The sequence below is a fragment of the Salvelinus sp. IW2-2015 genome, unplaced genomic scaffold (genome assembly GCF_002910315.2).
Source record: "Salvelinus sp. IW2-2015 unplaced genomic scaffold, ASM291031v2 Un_scaffold4588, whole genome shotgun sequence".
Taxonomy (NCBI): Eukaryota; Metazoa; Chordata; class Actinopteri; order Salmoniformes; family Salmonidae; genus Salvelinus; species Salvelinus sp. IW2-2015.
In genome coordinates, this window is record NW_019945858.1 from 28,267 (window position 1) to 36,808 (window position 8,542).

Sequence of the window (8,542 nt, forward strand, 5' to 3'; positions counted from 1 at the left end):
TCTTCCATCTTTGAAACTAACCAGGGTGGGTTAAGACAACAGTTGACCAGCCTCATTATTGCAATAATTAATCAATATTAAATAAATGAATGAATGTTTGAAAGAATTACCAAATCTCTCTCAGTACTGATTTCCACGACAGAGGTCCATTCATCCATCCTTCAGTTAGCATCTGACCCAGATGTTTTTATGTTCTTGTTAACTGTATGTACCGTGTACTGCAATTCAGCTTTTAGCTGCCAAGTACAGCGAGTGTAATAATTATAATAAACCAATACTACTACTAATGCAAAAAAAGTTCTCAGTTCAGGTAGTCAATTGAAATTCATTAACTGAATTGAAAAATCCACTACGGACAATTTTCAACTTGAATTGAATCAATTGATTTGATTGAAAAAAACTGAATGGACCCCAACCCTGAAATGGTTAAATAGTACAGACATAGATATGAAATACATACCCATAATGTGTTAAGTGCTACTAATGTTCTATCATCAGGCTGATTGCATAGCCCTGTGAAGAGATCAGGATGGGAAGACATGGCTGGAAATGACAAATTAAGAGTTTTGTCATTTTGTGGAGAAAAACAAGAGTATATGTGTCCGTATTATATCAGAACAAATATCAGTTTATTGTATCAATGGTACTGTAAATCTTTGGTGTTAGTGTTAATGGTGTAGTGGAATGACATGTTTTTACCTCTTTAATACCAGCATGTGCTCATCCATTAGAGCCTGTGTGTCATCATCCTCAGACAAACTACTGTTGGGATAGTGATTAACAAATCTTGGATTGTTACCAGGAGCAACCTTAATAGATGTTACATTGGTTCATAAAAATATATCAATTGATCTTACCGAAAGACATAACAGATTTATTTAACTGACACACGAATCTGATCCTCCCATCAACATACACACAACAACAACAACATCCATCAACAACAGCAAACAAGATAACTTTATTAACACAGCAGACTCACACATTTAAAGTCTGTTGAGTCCTCATCAGAACAGAGACAGGAGAGGGGGATGTCTGTGCCCCAGTCTTGGTAGCCTTGTACGAGCCCACAGCATTTGAACTGAAAGTGAAGGAAACAGCACAACAGACATTTAAAAAACACTTGATGATTTCCAGAACTATAAGGYGTTGAAGCATTCTCCATGGAGACATCTCCAATGAAAGTGCTTTAAGTCCAGGACTAGGTTTACATCCTCTGTTTCCGGGAAACACATTGCAGACACTTTTTATGCAAAACAACCCCATTTGTACAGTTGCTACCAGCCCTAAAGACTCACCCATAGAAAAACCTACATAATTACAAAGTGTGGGTGTGGGTGTGGGGGCACACACCCTGTCCTGGATTGGCCGAGACCCTAAGAAGTACTCAATGAAGGTGACTTACGTTAGCTTGAAAGTAGTACATCTCTTCTATATCCYTTTGTTTCGCTCCACTGAAAGGCATCATGGCTAGGTCTTCCTCTCTGCTTAACTCCTCCATCTTMAAATGAACGAGGTTTACATTGAATGTTATATTCACAGCTAAAACCTATACAGTAATCATCTACGACTTTGATAGGAACAGACTGAATTATCAAGAGTCAGATATATTCCACCATCATGCTTTATACTATAACATTTAAGTATAACTTCTCTATATATATTTTCACCAGAACAGAAAACAAACATTGGCTCAAGGTTGAATTCAAAACGTAAGATACATATAGGCTGTAGACTGTACCTTGTGTTTGCTTTGATATCCTTTCCCACAAGCTGCAAACAGGATAAGGCTGGCCAGTGACATACCTACAGAAAACTACACACACATATTGGGGTTGTCAAGCAAAATCAATACTAAAGGTTCATTCAAACTTATCACACTTTCTGGGAAACATGTTGGAAACATGTCATGGGAAAAGTGTTGATTGGTTTCAGTAGAGTTCTAAGGCATGCCATGACCTGTCAGAAAGGAACAGTTTGCAGGAGAGAAACGTCACGTCGATAGATACTAGCCTGGTCCCAGATCTGTTTGTGTTGTATAGCCAACCCCTATGGTCATTGTCCAAGACAACACCAACAGATCTGGGACCAGGGCAGCTACCACTTTAGGGCACACTTACCAGAATCACAGCCCACTCTTCTCTCTTGCGAGCTCCATAGACCCCAAAGATTGAAAGGGCCAGGGTGCGCCTTCTAGGACATACAGAACTGTTATCCCTGGCAACACCTTGTCTATCTGTGAATAGGAAGACAAGTCAAATTCTGAAATGGCAATTCTTGGTTTATAATCATAATATTACAATGATTGCTGATGGGCTCTAGCCTGGTCTCAGATCTCGTTTATGCTGTATAGCCAACCTCTATGGTTGTTGTCATACCAAACACTGTAGGACTTTGAAAGACAGCACAAACAGATCTGGGACCAGGCTAGATGGACACAGCATTATTATAATGAAACCGAAATGATATAATTAGTAAATGTAATAGGAGCTATAAAAATAACAATTACTTCTTTTGATTGGTGGAAGTACCCATGTCCAAATAATGTGATGGCCAGCAGGAGGGTGCTGATGATCTGAAGAGAATACAACACGTGACACAATCATTACATTTACATTTAGTCATTTAGCAGACGCTCTTATCCAGAGCGACTACAGTAGAGTGCATACATTTTATTATTTATATTTTTAACCCATACTGAGACAAGGATATCCCTACCGGCCAAACCCTCCCAACCCGGACGACGCTATGCCAATTGTGCGTCGCCCCACGGACCTCGGTTGCGGCCGGCTGCGAAAGAGCCTGGCGCGAACCCAGAGACTCTGGTGGCGCAGCTAGGACTGCGATGCAGTGCCCTAGACCACTGCGCCACCCGGGAGGTCACAATTACAATGTACAGGCTATTATCCTGAGAGTTCTACTGATGCTTCATCATGAGGCATGAGGGATGGAATTAGTTGTGACAGAGGGTTCATGAGTTTACAATATATCATATGTATCATTTATAAATAGCCTATAAATGATGACATGAATAGCTGAAATGTTAATTCAGTTGGCTGTTTACTAATCAAATATACTTACAACCCCTTTGTGGTATGCCGTGTGTCTGAGTTAATAAACATGACATAACTTTATAACATGCTGCAGCTTAAGTAGAATATGCTGAGACATTAAATAAATATGTTGAACACATTCCCACAAGCCACACCTAAAAAAAACTGATTCCAGTGAAAGTTTAAACATGACAGCTGATATCAAAGGGTAACTACGTAGGCTACAACATCTATTTGTTTGGTCTTTGTTCAGTACTACACTAGATGAGAACAATCGGCCAATTTTTTTTATGTAAGCAGCACCTTTCACTGCTTGCCCCCCCCCCCCCCCACCGAGCGCTAACAACAACAAACAGCGCTGTAATAAATGGAAGAATGGAAGTCATGTAACAACTTGTCTAAACTGTCATAAGTGACCGATAAAAAAAACGAGTTCTCAACTCGAATAAAATAAGGCCAATAGACTGGAAGATCACTTACCCCGATCAAGACACACACAAAATGAACGCCCGTTTTACCCAGATATTAATTCTTCCCATTTTAATATTTGGTTATGATAAAAACAGCTTGGATAAGTGGTTCACTTCAGAGAGGTGCTAACTTAATCCAGAAAAGGTATCGTCCGATTTCTTAAACCGGTTCTTCTTCTCACCATGAGTGTGTTGACATAGCCTGACGACTCAAACTGAATTATTCCGCTACATACTTGGGAGAATAACTAAGGTCCATGGGCGTGGCGTATCGTTTTGCCGGAGCAAGGAGTTTGATGTTGACATACTGCTGAATGGTTGTTTGTTACGTGGGAGGGACTAGCCCACGTGAACGCAACCTCCCATGTTATGTTGGCCAGTGCACGATGGCTAGAGATCGGCAGGCTAAAAGGAACTACATGGTCAATCTGCTGTCTGCTTGGCCCTGCAGCAATTTATGGTGATAGGGTCTCTACTTCTTACGCTTTGCGGAGCAGCGCAGAACTGTTAACGTTTTGATCCCAGCGCGACCGAAATGAAGCGCCCCGCACTCTTGGCCTMACACGCSAGCAGTGAACACTTTGCTGAAACATAACGCTGTGCTGCGTATCTCACCGCTTTCTTTCAYGTGCTGTGCTCTCCTGACGTCAAAGAATCAACACTTCTTCATATTGATTCAATGGATTGTGGTCAGTTAACCAATGGAATATGGTGTCAATATTATTTAAAAAAAWATATATATAAGCAAATACAAATTACAAGTGCTATAAACTATATCGTGATTTTCCATGAAGAAACGTTCCGTTTCTGCAAAATGTTCACTGCTAGCGTTCGAGGCCAAGGCTTCATTTCGGTAGCGCAGGAATCAACCCCCCAGACTAGTCAAGGATCAAATCAACGTTTATTTGTCACGTGCGCCGAATACAACAGGTGTAGTAAACCTTACAGTGAAATGCTTACTCACAGGCTCTAACCAATAGTGCAAAAAAAGGTGTTAGGTGAACAATAGGTAGGTAAAGAAATAAAACAGTAAAAAGACAGTGTATATATACAGTAGAGAGGCTATAAAATTAGCAAGGCTACATACAGACACCGGTTAGTCAGGCTGATTGAGTTAGTATGTACATGTAGATATGGTTAAAGTGACTATGCATATATGATGAACAGAGTAGCAGTAGTGTAAAAGGGTGGTGGGACACAATGCAGAAAGCCCGGTTAGCCAATGTGCGGTTGGTCAGCCCAATTGAGGTAGTATGTACCTGACTGTATAGTTAAAGTGACTATGCATATATGATAAACAGAGAGTAGCAGCAGTGTAAAAAGAGGGTCGGGGGGGCACACAATGCAAATAGTCCGGGTAGCCATCACCTGTTCAGGAGTATTATGGCTTGGGGGTAAAAACTGTTGAGAAGCCTTTTTGTCCTAGACTTGGCGCTCCGGGTACCGCTTGCCATGCGGTAGTAGAGAGAACTGGGGTTCTTGACAATTTTTAGGGCCTTCCTCTGACACCGCCTGGTGTAGAGGTCCTGGATGGCAGGCAGATTATCCCCAGTGATGTACGCACTACCCTCTCTAGTGCCTTGCAATTGCCGTACCAGGCAGTGATGCAACCAGTCAGGATGCTCTCGATGTTGCAGCTGTAGAACCTTTTGAGGATCTCAGGACCCATGTGTAACGGCTCTCGTCGTTGGAAGGAGAGGAGGACCAAAGCGCAGCACGTTTCCATATTTATTGGAATACTTTTTCAACACGAACAAAAACAATAAACAGACGAAAACCAAAGAAGCTACAGTCCTGAACACAAAAATACATGAACAGGAACAATCACCCACAAACCAACAGTGCAAACAGGCTACTTTAATATGGTTCCCAATCAGAGACAATGCAAAACACCTGCCTCTGATTGAGAACCATATCAGGCCAATTGACAAACCTACACATAGAAACACATAACATAGACTACACCCACCCAGCTCACGTCCTGACCAACTAAACAAAGACTAAACAAAGGAAATAAGGTCAGGAACGTGACACCATGACAAATCTTTTTCATTTCCTGGGGGGGAATAAGAGGTAAAACATGTCATTCCACTACACCAGGGATGAGTAACTGGCGGCCATTTTGAAGGCCCCTGCACTCAGACTTAGTGCATTTGAGTATTCCTTATTAGAGGACCATTTCATTTCAGACAACCTCGCTGTGTCACAAGCTCTCTGTACTGAGGCTGTTGAGAGGTGAAGAATGCACAGGTTGGACACATCAAGACTATTCTTTTCTCATTCTGCAGAGTATCTGTCTGATGGCCAGGGCAACTCCAAATATCCTGAGGACCACGACAACACAGTACAGTGTTCAGTTTCAGTGAGTTGACGCGGAGCAGGTGAACAGCTAGAGATGCTGAGATGATCACCGGGGGATAAGATCAGCTGAGTACGAGATACAATAGGTACTACACTCAAACTATGTAAGTAAAGTATGGAACAGCGTTCAATTAATTTGTTCAATTAAGTTTTAAATAGGTATAAGTCCAATGAAATTCACTCTGAATTGAAAATCCACACAAAAAACTAGGAGCATTTTCAATTTTATGCTTGATTTAATTGACTGAGTTGGAAAAAGCTGAATTGAACGTGGCAACCTCTGGATAAGGTTTAAATAAAACACAGGGCCGGAGTACCGCATGAATTGAGAACAGGGCCAGATATATATATCTGAAGCAAACATCCAAGAGCGCCAATCCTAACACACAACACCATAGAACCTCACATAATTCTTGCCCCACAAACTATTCTTCTCTCAACCAGTGGCATATGCGGCCTTTTATATGCTGATGCGCTCGATTCCCGCCGCCTTGATAAGCAGTGCGCCCACGGCTCTGTCAACAGGCGCCAAAAATGATGTTGCTTGTCGATGCCTCCCCAGGGTGCCTTCGCTTGGAGAGCACGACTCTCTAGCCACCTCACCCCACATACGCAACCAACCAACTGATCTACATAAATAATTGGCCTTGAGTAGATATTAGGAATATGAAGAAGAGTCATCCGTGACCTTTTCTGCAGCTACAGGCGGAATAAAATGTATGAGAACAGACCATTTTTTCACATCATGCAGCTTTTCTCCAATCGAATCAGCCTGAACCTAAAGGCGCTCATTCAACAGCCTGACCTAAAGGGTGCTCACAAGCTCAAAGGTCCTGCTCAAGTACGCCCTCAACCAGTACAACAGGACGCTCCTCATCAAATAGAAAATGTTGACTGGTCATGCTTACAAAACATATCCTAAACAAACAGGACAGGTTTAAAGTAAAATGAGACAATATGGAATGGACAATCACAGCTGTGTGTCCAGAAGAGTTATTCACCACATTGGTCATGATCAGTGGGTTTCACAAGTGTATCTGTCCATTTTTGACAACTGATACAGATGAAAAAGAAATAATTTTGGATTGTAAAAACATTGCAAATAACGGCTCCTGAATAACTCCTGATAAAGTCTGGTAGCTGATAAAAAAATCTCAGAGGCTAATGCCAATGATTAGTCACAAGGTGAATCAGGACTAATAAAAGCCCAATATACGGCTGTTTTCCAAAGGTAGGGCCTACCACTGGATAGGCCTACCCATGGATGGGACCTACCACATGAATGGGCCTACTCTATGGTGCCAAATGGTGGCTACCACATGGATGGGCCTACCACATGGTTGGGCTACCATGAAGGGCCTACCTCATGGGTGGGCCTACCACATGTGCTACATGGGCCTACCACACTGGATGGGCCCTAACACAATGGAAGGCCTAACCACATGGACTGGGCCTACCCACATGGAATGAGGCCTACCCAGATGGGAACACATGAGGCCCTAATCCACATGATGGGCATAAGGTTGCCACATGGATGGGCCTAACCACATAGAATGGTGCCTACACATGGATTGGTCCTACACATGGATCGGGCCCTACCACATTGAATGGGCTACCTCATGGATAGGGTCTCATGATTGTCCCTCATGATGGGCCTAAGCCTAGCAGTGGATGGGGCGCTACCCCTCCAGGCCACATGAATGGCTAGGTCTACTCATCATTGATGTGGCCTATACACTAATGGATGCGGACCACTACTATACGATGAGATGTTGGCCTACCATGGATGTGGCCTACTCATGGATGGCCCTAACCAGTAGCCACATGAACACTGGACTGCCTACGCAATATGGGCCTACCTGATGGGCTCCACTGGGATGGGCCTACCACAAGATGGGTTTCTTCTACACATGGATTGGCCTAACCACATGGATGGGCCTAACCACACGGAATTCTCATGGAATGGCCCCTACTCAGGTGCTACCTACAAATGGCTCACTGGAGGTACTTTGAGTCCTACCTACATGTATGGGCTATCACATGAATGATGGGCCTATTACAATGTAGGGCCTAACTATGATGGGCCTAATTTGGGCCTACCAGATGGGGCCCTACCACATGCGATGGGCCTACCACATGAATGGGCCTACCCATGGGTGGGCCTACAATGACTGCGGCCTATACCACATGAATGGCCATGGGTCCTACACCACATGATGGGCCTACCAAAATGCCTTATCAATTGGAGACCATGGATGGCAATATCATACAATTCTGATTTATCAGACCAGATAATCTCTTGTTTCTCATGATCAGATGAGTCCTTAGGGCTCCTGGCAAAACTCCTAAGCGGGCTTGTCATGTGCTTTTTACTCGATGGAGTGGTCTTCGTCTGGCCATCTCTATACCAATATGGCCTGTATTTGGGTGGGAGTGCTGCAGACAGATGTTGATCCTTACTGGAAGGTTTCCCAATCTCCACGAGGACTCTGGAGCTCCCTGGGTCCCCCAGAGTGACCATTTGGCAGGTCATTGTCACTTTTCCTGACCTAGGCCCTTTTCCTCCGAATTACTCAGTTTGGACCGGGCGGCCCAGAGTCCTTGTGGTCCACACTTCTTCCAACTTAAAGAATGATAGGAACACCACATGTGTCCCTT

General features: G+C 43.3%; 1 pseudogene; it reads right to left on the reverse strand.

Annotated features, from left to right (window-relative positions):
• Nucleotides 1–675: 675 nt before the first annotated feature.
• Nucleotides 676–3,692, reverse strand: LOC112077460 (tetraspanin-8-like; annotated as a pseudogene).
• Between the last annotated feature and the right edge of the window lie 4,850 nt (nucleotides 3,693–8,542).